The sequence below is a fragment of the Sturnus vulgaris genome, chromosome 12 (genome assembly GCF_052056855.1).
Source record: "Sturnus vulgaris isolate bStuVul1 chromosome 12, bStuVul1.hap1, whole genome shotgun sequence".
NCBI lineage: Eukaryota > Metazoa > Chordata > Aves > Passeriformes > Sturnidae > Sturnus > Sturnus vulgaris.
Window position 1 is genome coordinate 18,343,633 of NC_142254.1, and position 18,391 is coordinate 18,362,023.

General features: G+C 43.2%; 1 long non-coding RNA gene across 3 annotated transcripts in view; it reads left to right on the plus strand.

The window, feature by feature from the left end:
• Positions 1 to 16,240, plus strand: part of LOC148222417 (uncharacterized) — a 39,122-nt gene extending 22,882 nt beyond the window's left edge. For 2 of the 3 annotated variants that reach the window (XR_015806358.1, XR_015806359.1), the window contains exons 2-4: positions 1,092 to 1,252; positions 9,633 to 11,155; positions 15,111 to 16,240. This is a non-coding gene — a long non-coding RNA (uncharacterized LOC148222417). The remainder of the gene's footprint in view (positions 1 to 1,091; positions 1,253 to 9,632; positions 11,156 to 15,110) is intronic. The other variant, XR_015806360.1, reaches the window with a different exon arrangement.
• Positions 16,241 to 18,391: the final 2,151 nt, after the last annotated feature.

The window sequence follows — 18,391 nt, forward strand, 5'->3', positions numbered from 1 at the left end:
GATTTCAGCAGCCTTGTGGCTTGTGGCCACCCCAAGCATTCACTCTGCTCACTGTGAGTTTGCTCAGTGATGAATTTTCTCACTGTTCTAAAGCTCTCACTGGATTTTGTTGTGTCTATCCACATTAAGTAATGGGATTGTAAAATAAAAATAATAATTAAAAAAACCAACAAAATGGCAGGTAGATCAGGAGTACATTGTTTGCTTCAGTGATGTGGTCCAAATTTTAAAAAATAAGAATTTCTTTTGTTCCCCTCCTTCATACATCCTTCTAAAATAAATGACATAATGGAGCAAAATGAAAATACCCAGAGTTTCATTTCAGCCTCAGAGGGACAGAACAAGGGGAATGGGATGAATTTTGAAATGCCAGCAGCCTGGCAAGTAGCCCCATCATAAGCTACACACTGGCAAAAAAAAAAAAAAAAAAATGCATGTGCTGGGAAACATGTGCATGTGTTGTGGTTGTTTTCATGAGGATGGAGCACAGCGTGACTGTGGGGGTTTATAAACAGCAGTGGGACTGAAAATTATCTGTGGGTTGTTGTAAGTAGGAGAAAAGTCTGATTATAAAGCATTTTGGTTTTAGACTGTCCCACAGAGCTCTGGGTACCCGACAGTTTATCACCAATATTTTTATGGAACTGAGGGAGGAGGCACTTAGAGCTTGACTTTACATTAATTATTTGCTTGAGGAACATGGGAATGGCTGACACAAACCATCTATCCCCTGTGGCTGGGGGAGGCTCTCCTTGGGAGAAACTCTGCTGCCTTTGAGCAGGCACAGAACCTCCCAGCTGCATTCAACACAGAGCAGTAAAAAATAGGGATGGGAATGGTTTCCCCTGGATCCCTGGCAGTGCCCAAGGCCAGGTTGGACCCTGGGGCTTGGAGCACCCTGGGACAGTGGGAGGTGTCCCTGCCCATGACATGGGGTGGGACTGGATGGGCTTTAAAGTCCTCTCCAACCCAAACCATTCCATGATTCTACAAACATTGGCCCTGAAATTTCTCATGATCCCGTGGAGAAGGCGCTCAGCCCAATTTAATTTTTTCTATTCTGCTGTATTTTTTTTTTTTTTTTTAAATAGATGGCCACCAGTTCCAGATGTCTCTAAAAATGAGAGCATCTGAGTAATTCAGCACTCCCAAGCAGCAGCACTGTGCAGGCAGAACAGATGGCCATTCCCACAGCCTCGGATGCACGTTCTCCTGACGTGTGAGATGGAAACTGCAGGGCAGGAAAAATAAGGTATTGGACTTTTTATTAACTTTATGGGGTGAGTGACATCTTGCTGGAAGCCAGGCTATTTCTGGTTGCCATGTGTGCTGCTGCTCATACCTAAACTGGAGATGAAGTTGTGGAAAGACCTGGAAACTGTCATGATGCAGCAGACAGCAGGAGGATGAAAGTCCCTGGTCTAGACAGATGATGATAGAATCACATATTTTTAATTTAGTATTGAAGGACACTTCTATCAGCACCTGCTATCAGTGGAAACTTTCTGCTCTGTGGCAAAATAACCAATTATTACAGCAATTCTGTACAAAGGAGTGGGATTATGCAAGTAGAAATGAATGATAATAAATATATAAAGAGGTATTATGGACTTCTTGCATCTAAATGTGGAGATGAAAAGTTGCAGATAGATTTACACAAAAAAGAAAAAATATCTAGATAGGCAATCAGTTGTCAAGGTTTTAGTGCCTTGGTTCCTCTCATTAGATACAGCCACATTTTCTCCAAATTGAAATTAACCATTATTTCACTGAAGTAAAAATAACAGGAAAATAAATTCAGCCCTGCCTTAGCTTTGTGATTTAGCACCTTTGACCCATAGCAGGTTTTTCACAAAACCTTTCAACATCTCTGCAGAAAGAAAGCCTAAAATCGTGGCTGCACTGGTTTATTCCATGATTAAGTAAAAATGTCTCTGTTTCCAGCAGAGTTCTCCATTCTCTGATATATTACTCGAAGCACACACATTTGGATAATTTGCATATTCTAAACATTCCTCTCTGGCATGTTAGCCCAATTTCCTTTAATAATCTAACAGAGTAAAACGTGCTGGTTCCCCTTGAGGCTTAGTGATGTCTACACGAGTTATTTGCACAAACTCTGGCTCCTGATTTCTGAAGCCTCCTCCTGATTTTAACCCATTCACTCCAAAAAATTGTACCCTTGAAATGCAAAGCTTTAGAAGTTAAGTTCCTTTGCTAAAATTCCAGCCAGGAGGAGCCTAAATCTTGCTCACACTAAGCTGGCACTGGCATATGAATGGTGCTTGATGCTGTTCCCTGTACATAACACTGGCAGCAGTGTGCAGGACCATGCCTCTGAGGCTGGGAGAGTGAGAGCTAAGAGCACCCCTGAGAGTGCTTCCAGATACAGCCACAAGGCACATTCCCAGCTAATTTGATAAAAGATCATTTTCAGTCCTGGCATCTTCCTGCCAGTGTTCTGTGGTCAGGAATTACTGGAATTATTACCTCCAGTGCCAACCACAGGAGAACACTGTGCCAGGCAGCCCCTGCTCTGCAGGCTCAGCAGAATTCTGGGGTGCCTGAACTGTTGCAAATTCCTGGAGGGACTGATCCTTCCCTCAGCTGACACCAAAATTTCCATTAGCCCTGACTGAGCTCTGTTTTTTTGGCCCCAATCTGCAAGGGGTGTGTATAGCCCCATGGGTTCCCATCTTGGCCATCTGAATTACTTTGGTAGCCCAAGGGTGTAAAGAATGTCATAGAGTCTTTGGAAAAATGCAGGGAGTAATAAAGGTGGTGGGAGAGCTGGAAAACATCACTTAGATGATGTTTTCTAGACACTGAAAGCAGTTATTGAGCTGTAATTACATGGTATGGTTTTCCCAACTGCTCTGCTCCTTGCAGCTCTCCATAGGCACTGGACAAGGGTGAAGAATGGCAGAAGGGAGTTTGAAAACTGGAAAAAGCCTGAATTTCTCATTACTCCCTTGCTAAAGAGAGTTCAGCACTGGCAGCACAGGAATGGATCCATTTGTGGGATGCTCTCAATGATCCCTTGTGGCAGAGAGAGGGAATGGGCAGCAAGGGGAGTAACTTAGCAAGCACGTGTTAGGGATGGGATAAAAGTGTTTTAATCCTGCTCTGGAAATCATTCCCATGCTGCTCTGGGCACCCATGCCTCCCCACCCTCACAGGGAGGATTTTTTTTCCTGATACCTCACCTAAATCTACTCAAGAAAATGTAATAAAGCCAGAGGGGATGACATCCTTAGAAGGTTTAACTCGTTTGTTTTCTTAATGACACCATAAAGCACATGGGGAAGTAAACGAAGACAGTCAGGAGAGCAGAAAGGTGGTAAAATCAAAGTGGATGAACTCAGTTATGTACAGACAAATGGGGCACATTGGCTAAGCCTTTAGAATGGAAGTGCTGCAATTATGTTTTAGCACACAGTGTTAATTGGTACAGGGCAATCCCAAAGGTGCATCTGACAGTCCTGTACCCCAGGTGGGTTTGTCAGTGAGCCAAGGGCCCTTTGGAACCAAAGGAACATTTCCTGTGTCGTGTGATGGGATAATTCAGCTGCCAGCCCTGGGATCAGCTGTCCCTCAGCTGGCACAGACACAGATGTTGGAAAATATGGGAATAGCTGCTGGCAGGGAAGAGGGGAAGCTGCTCCCTGGAGAGGAGAGCAGGAGCAGCAGGATCCTGCTGAGGGGCACCTCAAGAGCCATGGAGCTGATGCCTCACCCCCAGCAGGGACAGGACCCTTGGACAAGGTGCTTTTGGGGCAAGTGCAGAGTCAGAAGGAGGAGTGGGGAGAGCAGGGCATGATTAATAACTCTGCATTAATTGCAGCCTCAATGAACACAGCGTGGTGTTCACCCAGGCAGTGAGGGATCAGCTCAGTCCCTGTCCCAGCTGCCAGAGCTGTGCCACCTCACATTTCTGCTCTCCCAAAGCATTTTTCCTAAAAGAAAACCCTTTGTTTCAAAATAAAAATTGACATTCTAACAATATAACTAATTTTTTTTTTCAGTATTGAAATTATCAGGAGATTTTTGCAATTCTTGCTTTAGTGCCTGAAACAATCAAGTGTTCTAGAATTGCTTTTCTTTCTGATACAGAATTTGTGCCAGTATTTCCTGACAGGGTGTTTGTGTCAGAGCAGGGAATTTTGATGGAGAAGTTTGGAGATCAATTAATTTAAAAATTCAGCTTTGCTGTGAAGTTTCCTCCCAGCAGCTCTTGTTTAGGAACATGGTTTTTCATGTACTTAAATCTAAGTCAAACACGCCAACAGGATTTCATCTGGATGGAGCAGGTGCTTAACAACAGTTCTGCCAACACCTGCAGCTAAATCACAAATTAATCTTTGCAAATTTTGTTTATAAAGAAATGAAGATGTTCTCTCACTTGTAGCTTCTGCTTGGTTCTGAAAGGTATGTTTAGATTCCATGTTTAATCTTTTCGTGGTAATGATGAAGTCTTAATGTTGGATTTATTGTTTAATATTATTTTTTATTTGCTATGGGCTAAAAGTCCTGGAGCCACCAACTTGCTGGACCTGCAATTTAAAGGAAGACAGGAAAGCACCAAAGAGTGGGGAATGAAATTGAAAATAGTGGCTGCTTGGCTTAAATTGTGTATTGCTGCTGTGAAACCTAAAGGCAAATATTCTGTTCAAGGAAAATGCTGCTCACAGCCTGGGCAGGTGCTCTGCACCTGTGGACCTGGCAAGCTCTGTTTTTTTCCTTTATTTAGCAGCAAATGCTTTCAGGTGAAATATTTTCACACACATCTACCTGTCGTGTAAAGATCTTGAACACCTGGACAGCGAGCTATGAGACCTCAAACAGTGGGATTTTATGTGTCAGAACTGGAATTTCTTCACCTGCTCTGCTGTGCAAACTTTTACACGGGAGCTTGTGAACCTCAGAGACACAAATTCACCTTTTAGGGGAAGCATTGATTGTGAGGGCTGCTAAAGCCATCATGTCAGAAATGTATGTCCAATCTTTTCTCTGATTTACCATCATTTGATTGCTCCAGGATTAAATATTAAGTGTTGTGAGGTAATACAGGCTGTCTGTATCTACTGCAGGACATTATTCCTAACAGAGCAAACTGGAAGTGATTCATCACTTGCTTTACTCAAGGATGTGTTTGTTCACATATATATTAAGTGTTCATATATGTTTTAAATTCTGAAGTGGATTTTCTGCCTTTATTGTAGCAAAGCAGTTAAATGCAAGGCTTAGTGCTCATTTTATGTTTTTTTGGGGGGCTTTGCTGTGGGTTGGGAACCAGCCCCTCACTCAGTCACACGCTTTGCTGCATCCAGGTTCCTTTGGAGACTGAATCCTCGGTGAGCAACACACAGATGGCAATTTGTGCCAGCATTCCTGGGTTTATTACTCCCCATTTCAGATGGCTATTTAATTTGTTATCACTTTTGGCTGGAAAACTGGCTGTTAATGTAATCAAACGCCTGCTTTCTGTCAGGCCCCAGGCATTTATTTTCATTACTGGGGTTGCCTCAAAAAAAAAAACCCCAAGAAACCCAACCTGGAGGGTGGGTGTTGGAGTGAGACTCTCTGGAGAGCTGTGTGTCCATCTGGTGTGTGAGTTTGGAATAAATAGAGAGGGCCTGGTGTATCTTCAGGAGGTGTAGAGCAGGATGTTTAATAACAGCCCCAGGGAATGATGCCTGGCTGGGGATCATGAGATTTAACCCAATTTGAAAGATCTTAAAGGATGGAAGAGTCCAGGAGGCATGAAAATAAAATGGGAATTTTCGCTCTCAGCCCCCTCAGTTGCTCTGGGTGTAATTTTTAGCAGTGTTTCTAATTCCATTCACCGTGTGTTTCTTGAGGATCCTCTCCCCCACAGATTGACCACGTCTAAATCCCTTTACAAGAAAGGCCTTGTAAAAATATGGTTTAGGCTAAGCTAGCAGCTAGCTTGTAAGTTCCCGTGTGAAAGAATCAAAGGAATAAAAGTCAGTTTGCATAACAATCTGTTCTTGTGAGGAAGAAAAGTTGCATCAGCAAAACCGACAAATCTATCCCATGAGAATCAGTGAAGAAGAGATGTAAACTATCCAGGAATAGAGGGTTTGATGGGCAGCACAAAAGCCACTTACCAACCAATAATCTGAGTTTCAGTGGGTTGTTAACCAGCTGGGTTTCACAAGGTGCCTTCTGATACTTCCTATAAATATGAGCTGTGTGAATAAGGGATTGGCTTTTCTGCATGAAGAACTTGAGTGCTGTCTGTTTCTATTGCAGCAGGTTTCAGTGTTATATTAATTAATTAAGAATTTAATTAAAGGTTTGTGGCAGGGAGCAGAGTGCCACCTCCACGACCCCCTTGGTGGGGAGGAGGAGCTGGGTGTGAAGGCACTGCAGCCCTTCCAGCACGGAGCTGCTGTCCTGGGTGTGCCCCAGCTCAGGGAGCTGTAACCAGGCTGATCCAAACAGAACCAGCCCCTGAAAAACGAGAAGGGAAAAGCTCCTTCCACCACTGATCCCACTTAGCTACCACAAACACAGTGAGAGATAGATGGAACAGAGATGGAACAGAGATGGAACACATCCCTGCAGCTCAAAAACCTTTCCTGCAAGACTTGTGCCAGCTCTGCATTTCCTCACTCCCTGGCCACAGAGCTGGAAGATGGGAGCTGAGCTGGGCCAGCCAAGCCCTGTGTTGGCACAGGGATCAGGCCATTCTGGGCCAGAGTTCACTGCATTATTGCTGTTTGTTGACATGCTCTCTGTAATTTAAGGACTGTCTGCTTTCCCTGGCAGTAAAGTCAGATGTGTGTCTGGGATTTTCTGCCCTGCACTTGATTATTTCTTCTGTCTCCACAGTAAGAGCCCAATCTGTCACTGGATTATGTACATTGACTTAGCTGAGAGATTTTAATGCTGAAATGAGTGTATGAGAACTGGCTGCTGAAATCCTGAGGCCCTTGGGTCTGTGAGAGTGAAATACTGGGGGAGGGACTGAATAATAATAATAATATTCTGCACAACCCAGCCAATATATGGAAGCCAAACTGCAAAGGCAAGCAAACAATTCCTTTCTACTTCCATCATGTAAATATTTTTCATAATAAATATAATTCAGTACATAGATAACAGGGTGGTTTTAAAAGGCCATTAGCCAAGGATTTCCTCTTTATTGATTTTCTTTTGTTACAACAGGATGCCCCTGATTATATTCTGAGGTCTACAACTGACAAAAGTTGATGTTAAAAAAAATACCAGGATCCAGAATGAATATTTGAGGCTGAACAAAAACACTGGGGGGATATTTGGCCAGTCAGGACAAAGGTCTTCCATAGCCCCCAGACTGGTCTGTGTTGCTCTTTGCTGCTCTCACCCATGAGTTTCAGGGTTGGAGCCTGACTGGGAAGGTCAGGAAATATTATGTATTCTCCAAAGCCATGGCATTTATAACAGCATAGCCAGAAAAAGCTGATCTCTTGCCGTTTCTCATGATTTAAAAATCTGCAAGTTGACATAAACACACCAATATCTCCAACAACTAGGGCTGTGTTTGTTCCTATTTCCTGGTAGGGATTCCCAGTGAGAGCTCCCTCAGCCCCTTTTGGCTCCGTGAGTGCAGCAGCTCTCTCTCAACCTGGCCCACATCACCAGCATCCTTTGGAGGGGGAAACGTGGCCCATGCACAGATGTTTGTGGGCTGGCTCCGCGGGCACAGCCTCTCCAAAAACATTCATTAATTCAGGTGGGAGTGGGTGGGAGGCTGTGAGTGACTCCTGGGTGTCACCATGGCACAGCTTGCACGGAGCTCTGCTCAGTCCTGCTCCACCTCCCAGCCATTCCAGGGAATTTCTTGGGTTTTGGAGGAGCACAGAAGATGGGAAGGGCAAGAGCTCAGCACCAGATGGAGGCTCCTTCATTCAACCCACCCAGGAGTTCAGCAAAGCCAAGCTGGGTGCTGATGGAGCAGATGTTTATGGCTGTTTCTCATTTTAAATCACATTACAGCAATGTAGCTGCTCATGCATTAGGGGCTGTGCTGCAGCAGCAAAGGATGCTGTGTGTGGTGGCTGCTTCAGACAGCTCCTCACAGGTTCTGTGTGCTTCCAGCCCTCCCCTGCCTGCACACCACCACCCCTGGCTGCACCTCCTAATTGTTTATTCCAGCCTTTGGTCAAATAACACAGAATGTAAATCACAGGAGAATGTTTTACTTGGCTTTCCAAAATTAACCAAATTAGTTTTCTTTAAACACCTAAAAACTCCAACTCTGTCACAAGGAGATGAACAAAGACAAAGCCCAGAGAGGAGTTTAACTGGATTTAGCTTTGTGGTGCCTGGTACATCCAAGCCACAAGTCTGAAACCCCTTGACAGTCATTAAAACATGTTAATGACAAAATCTGAACCCTTAAACTGAACCACAGAATTTATATTAAAAAAAAATTTAAATTTATTATCTAAACAGATGAAGTGTTGGTCTGGAAGGTCAAGACATCAAGGGTCCATCTCCAGCAACCTTTGCTGTATTTTTGCCCAAGTCCTGTGAACTATCTGTGATGCAGTTTTAAAACTGGAGATAAAAGGGTTTTTTCTATTCAAAGAGTCAGTATTTCTTAAAAAAAATTGTTATTTATACCAAATTAAATCTATGGAAAGTTGTTAAATTGCCTAATTAAATATTTCCATCAAGCAATATGACATTTCTTGGATTTTCTGGTTTCCTTGGAAACCTACTTTTTCAGTCCCCATTTTTCCACGTGCTCCAACTGCTGTGGGTTGAGCTCTGAAGCTTTCACAGCAACCCTGGAGGGGCAGGGCAGGGTCAGGCTCTTCTCTGGGGCTGGCAGCAGCAAAGTGAGGGTCACTGCAGGGACACTGGGCAGGACAGGATGGGCAGGAATTTGTGATGGTCAGGATAGAATTGACAGGAATTAGTGATGGGAAGGTGTAGTGCAGGTGCAGTGAAAAAATCACAGAAATGCTTTTCTTTTCAGGAGTCAAACACACTCATATTTCATTAATGCTCTGGTTTGAAACCCCTGAGTTTACACCTCTGACCATCCACTGAGTGGGTGTTTTAAGAACATGTTTTCTTTCTAGAATGGTTGTAAAGCAAAGATCCCATTTTATTTGGATTGGAATTTTAAAGAGTATCAGGATGAGCCAAAAACATTTCAGTCAAAAGCAAGACAACTTTTGTCTCTGTAAACTTCAAAATTCCTTAAAATAAAATAATGCAGCAGCATTTCCCTTGATCAAACCATCAGAAATAGTTAATATTTTTTAGATTTCTGGGCAGAAATGTGTGTGTTTCAGTGAGCAGATATCAGCCAGCCACCCTTCACTGCTCCCTGCCCTGCTAACACCACACCAAGGTCTAGGAATTCTCCCTGGCTCCTGCTCAATGGTCCATTTTAATTTGGACACTCTAATCCAGGTAACTGAGTGCACAATCCTACTGATTCCCACAGAAATAGTCACCCTGAGAAAGTCTTACCTGAAATTAATCGGATTTTGCCTTTAATAAATGATACATTTTTAAAGGAATTTTAAAATTACCTTTTAAACAATTATCAGAATAAGAAAATTGGTGGGATTTTAGAAAGTGGTCATGTTTTCATTTCCATATTTCAGGTATCTCCATCTCAAAAATGAGATGCTTCACATAGGAACAAAATGTTTTCAAATTCAGGAATGGAACTTTTCGGCCGCAGGGAACCGACGGCAAGAAATCAGAATTTCTCTTCCTCGAGGAGTTTCCAAGTGTTGATGGATTGTCCTGATGCACAACATGAAACACTTCCAAAATCTTACAGCTCTTCAGGGAACAGGAAAAATCTTCCCACTCAGTTCTTGTGGCAAGGGAGGTATTTCACACTGAACTTTAAAAACATTGACAGATTTCTTCCTGCTGCCAAAGGAAGGCAGTGAGAGTTTATGTGTTTCAAAGAGAATTGAGATGCTGGCAGACAACATCAATGTCTGTGTGTGTGTCTTCCAAAATGCAGTTGTCACCCAATGCAGTTGTAGTATGAATCATATCCTGAAGAGTTATATAAGGTTTGGGCTATGAGCAAAAGCTGGGTTTTATTTTCCCCCAAGAGAAAATTTGAATCTAGTGAAAAAAAAAAAATAAAATTATTCGAGATTTGATTGTAACAATAACTGAAAAGCTGGAAGCCCTAGAATTAGGAGCCTATTTATCCAAGTTCAGTATATTGTATTTATAAAAGGATAAATATCAGTGTACAGAGGGCCAGTTTAGAGAACAGCTTTTGTGGCCTGAATTTAGAAACCACTCCGTTCTGGTGATAAATAAGAAAGGTCCCCTTGGTTATGTAAAAAGAAGAGGGAAGCATCTCAGTGAATAATCCCGAGGGATTACAGAGTCCCACTGAAAGTCCAGTATTAGCCAGCAGCCAATGGCTTCACATCTGGAACTGGGAGCCCAAAGGCTGCTGGGGGGTGGCACTCATCAAAAATAGATCTGCTGGACAGCTAAGATGATTATTGGTGCTGATTTGCAGGATTAGACACGGGCAGCAGTCTGTCAGGCTATTTCTTCACTTGAGCACACAAAAGCCTCCTGCAGGGCTGGTGCAAGCAGGGATTGATGGAGAGGGGGAATTTGGGAGGGGAGAGGGCAGACACCTTCCCTCTGCTCCTCTGGTGCTGGTGGTGCTTGGAGCTGAGCTCACAGCCAGACCTGCAGGGATTTGTGTGGCTTAAACACTGGAGATGTAAATGATTAACGTGATCTCCCTGCCTGATGCTGTGAATTTATATTTTGCAGCTGGATTTATATCCAGTCGGTGCAAATTGCAGGGGGGCAGGGAGTTACAGGTTGGTTTCTTTTGAAGGAAATCTGGACACGTGGGATGGACCGAGAGTGGTGGATGCAATTGATAATTTTATTTTAGAATAAACAAGTCAGAGGACTCCCCACTGTAGTCCCCACAGAAATAACAGTGTGCAAAAATCTGTCAGGGAAACCTTTGCTTTCCTCATTACTAATTCCTCTTTATTCATATTTTCAGAATTGTTCTGTTCTGCAAGAAAACACATAGCAAATATCGCAGCAGAAGAATAGATTTCTGTTCAGGGACAAGAAAAATCTGCACTTTTCGAGGCTAAACAAGCAGTTTGGATATCCAAAGGTATGTGTTCCTGACAAGCCATTTCCCTTCATTTGCTGAGACAATGATAGAACAAACAATTTAAAATAATAAGCACATTCAGAAGAATTACAAGGTGTGCTGTCTGCCAAGGGGGAAAGTCTCATCCATCAAAGAAATGATTACAGGTAGTTTGCCCAGATCCTGCTAATTCCAACAGGTACCACAATTTCCTCCTAACTCCTGGTTTATGTATTTACTGATGGTGAATGGATATTCTGTCGAATCATCTGAGCACTGTGCTTTCAGCTGGCCATTAAGTTAACTGCTGAGAAATTAGAGCTGGACCTCAGAAATGCAGATTCATGGGGGTTATTTGGTAATTCTTTAATCCACTGCTCCTGCTGAATTGCCATGTCAATTTTGTTTTACCTGAGGCTGTGTCATCCATAGTTACCATTCAGATTAACCTGTCAGGCCAAGTAAATGTACTTTCCTAATTAGCTTCTTAATGTTCCCATCTGTGGCTAGGACAAAATATTTCAAGATCCTTTCCCACTTTGGCTGAGAAACTCTCTCCTGAGAGGGGAATATTGCTGAAAAAAAAGCCAAGGCACCTCCAGCAGCCAATTCCCCCATGCAGACGTGGGTGGATTCGATGGGGATTCACATCCTGGAGCACAGATAATAAAAGAGAAGCCCATAAACCCAGTTATTGAAGCCCTGACAGGCAGCAGCACTTCCTAAGCCTAATGGCTGCAGCCAGCCCGTGCTCTGGAGACAATCTCACTCAGTGCTTCCCCTGTAAATAATCATAAGATACAATGGATCTGTGGGAATTAAGTTCTTAGGAGGTGGTGATGTCATGTCCACAGATTCAGGGCACTATTCACTTGCTTTTGGGAAACATTTGAGAGTTACATAATATTCCTCAATCCATGTTCTGGATCAGCTTTGTTCCATCAGGCTTTTCCCATTACTTTAATAACTTCTGGCCCCAGCTTCACAAGTTTGTTTGGTTTTTTTTTAATGTGCCACCATATTTTTAAAAAAAAATTAAAATTAATTCTAAAAAAACCCCACAAAAACAAAGAAAAAGCCAGGGAATCCAGCAGTTTCTAATTCCTGGTTGTTGCTTGCTCACATGGATATAAATAATAGGGGTTGTTTAACTGAGGGCAGCTTATTTCTTATCTGAGGAAATATTAATGCCCTCCCTGTTATCTAATTCAGCATAATGTAAGGGGATTTAGTGGAGATTAAGAGAAAGTGGGAGAAGGATTTATATTCTTTAGGGCCATGCTGGTGCTCCCAGGAGTTTTGGCACCACTTCCATTAGAAGAGGTGACTGCTCTCCGAGGAGTTAAAATAATTGGAAGGAGAGGCACTCTCTTACACTGGAATGAAAAGTCCTGAGGGAAAAAAAAGCAGCAATTGTTCAAGTTTCAGACTCCCTGCCCTGCTGCTGGAGGGAAACATCTTTGTTCTCAGACCTGGAGCCTGAGGAAAGGCCAGCACCCCAGCAGCTCTCAATTTCTACAGCTCTGCTCCTCTGCAGAGCTTCACTCGCTCGGGGTGATCCTGGCCAGGCAGGGACTGAGCTCAGTTCTATCCTAAAATGTTATCAAATCCCTCCAGCTCCATGTGCAGCTCCTCGGGGTGAGCCAGGCTCTGGGAAAGGCTGAAACACCTCCAGGTGAGAGATCCAGCATTCCCCCAGTGAAAGCTTCCAGCTTTATGGAAATGTATTGGTTTTATCCAGGAATAAACTTTGTGTATGGGTGGGGAGCTGTTTCAGAAGTCAGCTTCTCTCAGCCCTGAATGATTTGATGTGATTGAATCCCCAAATTTACCATTGCAGCCGAGAATTCCAGGAATGCTCTGTACCAGAGTGCCTCTTTCTAGTGACAACATGAAATATTTGAATAACATTTGCTCCTCAGCCTTGGAGCCCAAAGCACCACCTTGTTTCCTGAAGGTCACACATTTCCACAAGCATTTTGGAGAAGTCAGGTGAATCTATTCATTGCAAACTTACTCTTGATGGGTAATTCCTAAGCAGGGAAAGGCTTATGCAAAGTCAATCACTGGTCTGAGGTTTTATGAGATTGCAGCTGATGCCAATAACAGATTCAAGTAAATTTTGTGGGAGCCTGGTTGTGTTAAACAGCCAACAGTGACAAGAGTTTTCTTCAGCATCTCAGCTCGTGTGTAAAGTGCAAGGTTGACTTTTTCTCTGTGGAGGTGACATTGGTAGGTATGCACAATTATACCTTGATGAGGATGAAAATGGGATCTCTCCAGGGCAGTAGGAAGGCACCAGACTATTTATGACATTTGATCTTACAGTTCTGCTGAATGTAATAGCTCATTTTGGTGCTAAGTGAGCACAGGCAGGTCAGAAACTCAATACTTCCAGGCTGTGTAGTGAAACAAACTCCACCTTTCCACTCAAAGGAGGTTTGAAGGGCAGGAACAACATTAAAATGTGGATTTGAACTAATCTGATCTGCAATCACCCTTCTTCACTCTGTGAGTGTGGAAATCTGTGTCTGTCCTTCCTGGGACTGCAGCAAACTTCTGGCCATGGTCTGACCAGGATCATGGACATCTGCTGTTTGGAGCAGGCTGGAGGTAATTCCATCCAGATCATTGGGTTTTACAGCCTGCTCATTTTTATTGCTTGTTATTCCAAGCAAAAGGAGTAATCCTCTGGGAAGGGAAAAGGAAAAAAAAACATCCTGGAGATAATAATATATCTGTAACCATGCTGTCCAGTCATCTGCATCCACAAATGGAAACCCTTGTGCTTTGTGAAAGTGAAGGTTCTCTGGCCAGCTAAATCCAGACAGTGATCCCATAATCCATGTTACATTCACTGCCTTCCCCTCCTAACCAGTTTGGAGTCAGCATGATTTCTTCCAAATGTTAATGAAAACCAGGGAGCACTTACTCAGGGAAGCAAATGGAAATAAAATCCATATTTACAGCCACTATTGCAGCTCGGGTCTGACTTTGGGTTTATGTCACAGCATTTTCTTGAGCTCAGCTTCCAGCCTTTGTTCTTTTCTGAGAATGGAATATTGGAGGAGTTTGAGATGTCCAAGAAAAGTTTTGCTTAGGAAATCAAAGAAACACCTTCCTATGGAATTCTCAAATATGACCAAACTTATTCTGTTTGTCTGGGGTTTTTTTCCCCAAGAAATATAAAAATTACATGCCAGATCTCCGAACCTCTTTTCATCATCCCTTGTGTGCAACGTTTTTGTTGAGCTTCCCTCACGAGCAATTTTCATACCAGCCATGCCTCCTCACTCTGCTGTTATTTATCCATCCCCCAGCCCTTGGACATTCCTGGATTCTCACCAGAATCCTTTTCCTGGAACAACCCCTGCTGTGTCTGCCATGGGACAGCTCCTCTGGGTGTGTTTGCACATTTTCAGTGCAGCTCAGGGACAGAAAACAAGGGTGATGCTGCTCCCTGCCCAGTTTGTAATGCCTGGAGGAGCTCAGAGAGGAGAGCTCTGGCTGGCCCAGGGAATCCAGTGGGAACTCAGAGCTGTGATAAATGAATATACAGCTCCAATATTCACACCAGGGACACGGCACTGAGGACACTGCTGGCCAGGAGTCTGTGTCCATTAACCTGCTGCAAGAGGAGCTTCACTTCTGCCTAATTTCCTCTTGCTTTGTTTTCCATCTGATGTCGTGTTCTGGGGTGATTTGTGACTAATTTGCAACCTTCTCTGAAATGCCATATGTGAATTTATCAGGATTCCCTCAAATCTGAAATGGGACCCCTAAATCAGGCCCCCATGTCAGGAGCTTTCCTCACCACTTCAGTCATTCCTCACCCACTTATGTGTGGGGACGCCGAGTTTAATTGTGTTATTCCTGGCAAAGAAGGAGAAAAAAAGCAGAGGAAAACTAGTTCTAACAATCCTATTTGTGAATTATAACTGTACACTCTAATCTAATCATGTTTCTCTTTCCCCAGATGTGGAGAATTTTAAGAGTGCCTCATTACCAACCACTAATTAAATCTACTGTGAAAGAAATGTTGGGTGAAATCCTGCCAGCTTGGAGCTGCTGGCAAAGCTCCCACTGACTTCAGTGGCACTCAAGTGTTGCTTTTTGGGTTTTGGTCTAATCAGAAGATGATCATTGTAATTATATATTATCTGGTAACATCTGGGATCTCCAATTAAATCTCAGGCCTCATGGCACTGGGCAAGTAAAGAGGTTTATTTGGGTTTTAGGTCATTCATCATGAATAAAATCCTGACAAGTGCCTGCCTATAACCAAATGATTTTTTTTTTTTTTTTTTTTTTTCCTGGGGGCCCACAGCCCCCTTTGAAGCCAGAGTGTTTGGGTCTGGAAGGATTATCAGCCCCAAACAAGAAGCACTCAGGGGTGGCTGCAGGAGCCAGGCATCCTGGGGAAGGCTGGCTGCAGCTCCATGGGAGGGGTATCCACACACACAGCAGTGGGGGCTTGTGCAGGAGGGACCCACAACAACACCCCCAGCACAGCAGAAAGGACTGGAGGCTCCCCAGTGCCTCTGGGATGTGAAAATCCAGAGTATCATGGATCCCTGGTATTTACAGCTGGGGCCTGCCTTGATGGGGAACTTTCCTAATTCCTTCCTAAAGCTCATTTAAATTCCTCACTGGTTTGTTTTTCCCTTCCCCGTGGCACTCCTTGATCTATGTAGTTCAATTAAAAGGCAGCATGAGGGCAGTGTCTACAAGAATTTGTTTATTTCCACTCTTTGCCTCCGACAGAAGTTCTCTAAATGCTCTGCTTCTACAGCAACATATTTTCCACTTATTTTTATTCCCCTCTCCTCTAAGCTGCTAAAACTTTGCTTTAAAACTGCAGTGTGTGTTAATAAGTGTGTGCCCAAATCCCTGCCTGTTGGTATAAACTGAATTTCCCATTTCCCACTCACCTGATGTGTCAGGCAGACAGAGAGGCTCAAATTTGGTTTCCTGATTTCCCTCTTTGCTCACAGGAGCACTGCAATGAAAGGAGACTTTTCTGGCTGTGTTTTACCCTTGTCTTTCAGCAGCACTTGCGTGCTAGATACCTTCCTGCTTAATCTGTAAGGTTAATTGTGGATGAAAAAGGACATAATTAAGTCTCTGTCATGGCATCACAGTGTGTTTGCTTCCTTGGGATGCTGTAAATCAGACACCTCCCACCTGCAGGTGTCTGAGAATTAGTAAATAAATACTTTATTTTCTTTCTGAAGAGCTCTTCCCTTGTTTTGTGCAAACCATGATTTTTTTTCTGACAATGCTTTAAATATCATGTAGTGCTTGTTTACATCGGCAGCTGAAGGGGGGTGTGTGCCCTAATCCTGTAGTGCTTCGTTTGGCTAATTACAAACCCATCCAGTAATTCCTTTTACATTTGTACTGACTTTGTGTCTCTGAAGAAAGGTTTTAAGGTGAAGGGGCTTGAAGCACTCAGCTGTGGAACATCAGTGCACAGCCAAAGCACCAAATCCTTTCATTTCAGCTGGGACTGCTCTGTGGGAAAGGGCTGCTGTGGAAATTTATCCTAAGCAGTTTTTAATGATGTTGTGTTAACACAGTGGCTGTCCTTCTTCAGGTTACCACTGAAAGATGTTTCTTTTGACATAGGGGAGATTTCTGGGAGAAAGTCCTTTATCCTAAGCTGTTCACACATCCAGCTGAAGTCAACAGGACTCTGTGCAGTGTCTTCTGTTCCCAGGTGGATACTCAGTGGTAAAAATGGCCATACATCAATAGCAGGGTGTACATTTAGAGAGAATGCCATAAAAAAATATAAATTAGCCCTTTGCCTTTCGTCTGTGCCATTCTCTGCTGTGGAAGATGCAGTTTCTGTCTGCAGGGACAAATCTCAATCAGGGGCTGTCAGTGGAAAGGGAAAGGCAGGGCAAAGCCCTGAGCTGGCATTAATCAGGAAAAGAGATGCTGCCCCAGGTACCTCAGCGTGGCTGCACCAGCAAGAATGGCAGGAAAACAACCTGGAGAGCCGAGTTGTGGCCGTGCACCCAGTGCTGCCGTCTCCACTTTATTGTCAATTAACCTTTCAAGGCAGAGGCTCTCCCTGATCTCAGTTTGTTCACACAGATATTTCACAGCTCATTCCATGGCCAAGTGTATTCAGCCAGCAAAAACTCTCCATCCTCTTCCTCCTATTAAAAAATCATCATATGTATGAACATCACAGTATCTTAGCTCAAAAAAGCTCTTTACTTCAACTGGGACAGCTGAATTATTTAAAAATGTCAAAACCCCTTCAGTGTCTCAGCAAAGGCATCTCCCAGTGTAATTCTGGAGCAGATCTGACCCCCACCCCAGTTCCAGTTTGCAGTGCCATGCTGTGATTTCAGATCCTTCTACTCTGGATGTTTCTGCTGTGACATTTTCTGTGCCATAAAAACACTCACACTTTCAAGTTAAATCAACAGTTGTGGCAGAATGGGTACCAGAATTGCAGTCAGATCCTCAATTGCCTTTAAAAGAAGAGAAAATGCTGTGTGACATTTGAGGATGACACTAACAGCATCACTAAAATAAATTAAATGAATGTTATCTCTTTTTCTGAGTGGCTTTTAGAGATTTTATAATGCTTTTTGGATTGTCGCTGCTGAGTAGCATTAACAGAGTACCAAACATCTATTTCTATGTAATTCATCTTTTGCAATATTTGATAGTGCTGGAGTAATGGAAGAGCCATTTGAAACTGGAAATGGAAGAAATGGAGCGTCAGAAGAGATAGGATGCTATCAAATAAGAAAGCAAACAAGTCTCTGAAATTAGAAAATGTGAATTTTCAGCTTTCAGTACCTTCTCAAACAGAACTGATAATGCCATGTGGGGTTACAGGAGGTTTACCCACTGCTGTTAAGCTGTAAAGAGCTTGTGTAAATAGATTTAATTTCCAAACAAAATAAGACCTCACTCGAAATGAGCACTTCTCTTTGTATTCATCCTCGAATGGCAAATTGCTTAAGAAAGTTTGAGCCCTGATTTCTAAGACTCCACAACTTTGAGATTTACACTTGCACGAAGCAAGCCTGGCTTTGAGTTTACAGTGACAATCTCAGAGCAGCTGGGATTCAGGGAGTCTGAGCGTTTGTCCTGAACTTTGTGTGACTACCTAGGGCACTCTGAAAAAAAAAGAGAAAACTCTGTGTTTTGATTTATGAGGAGGATTAAAAGCTCGAGGTGACATAAATCACAGATAAGTGTTTTGAGGAGGAGTTTGGCTCTCCAGATGTG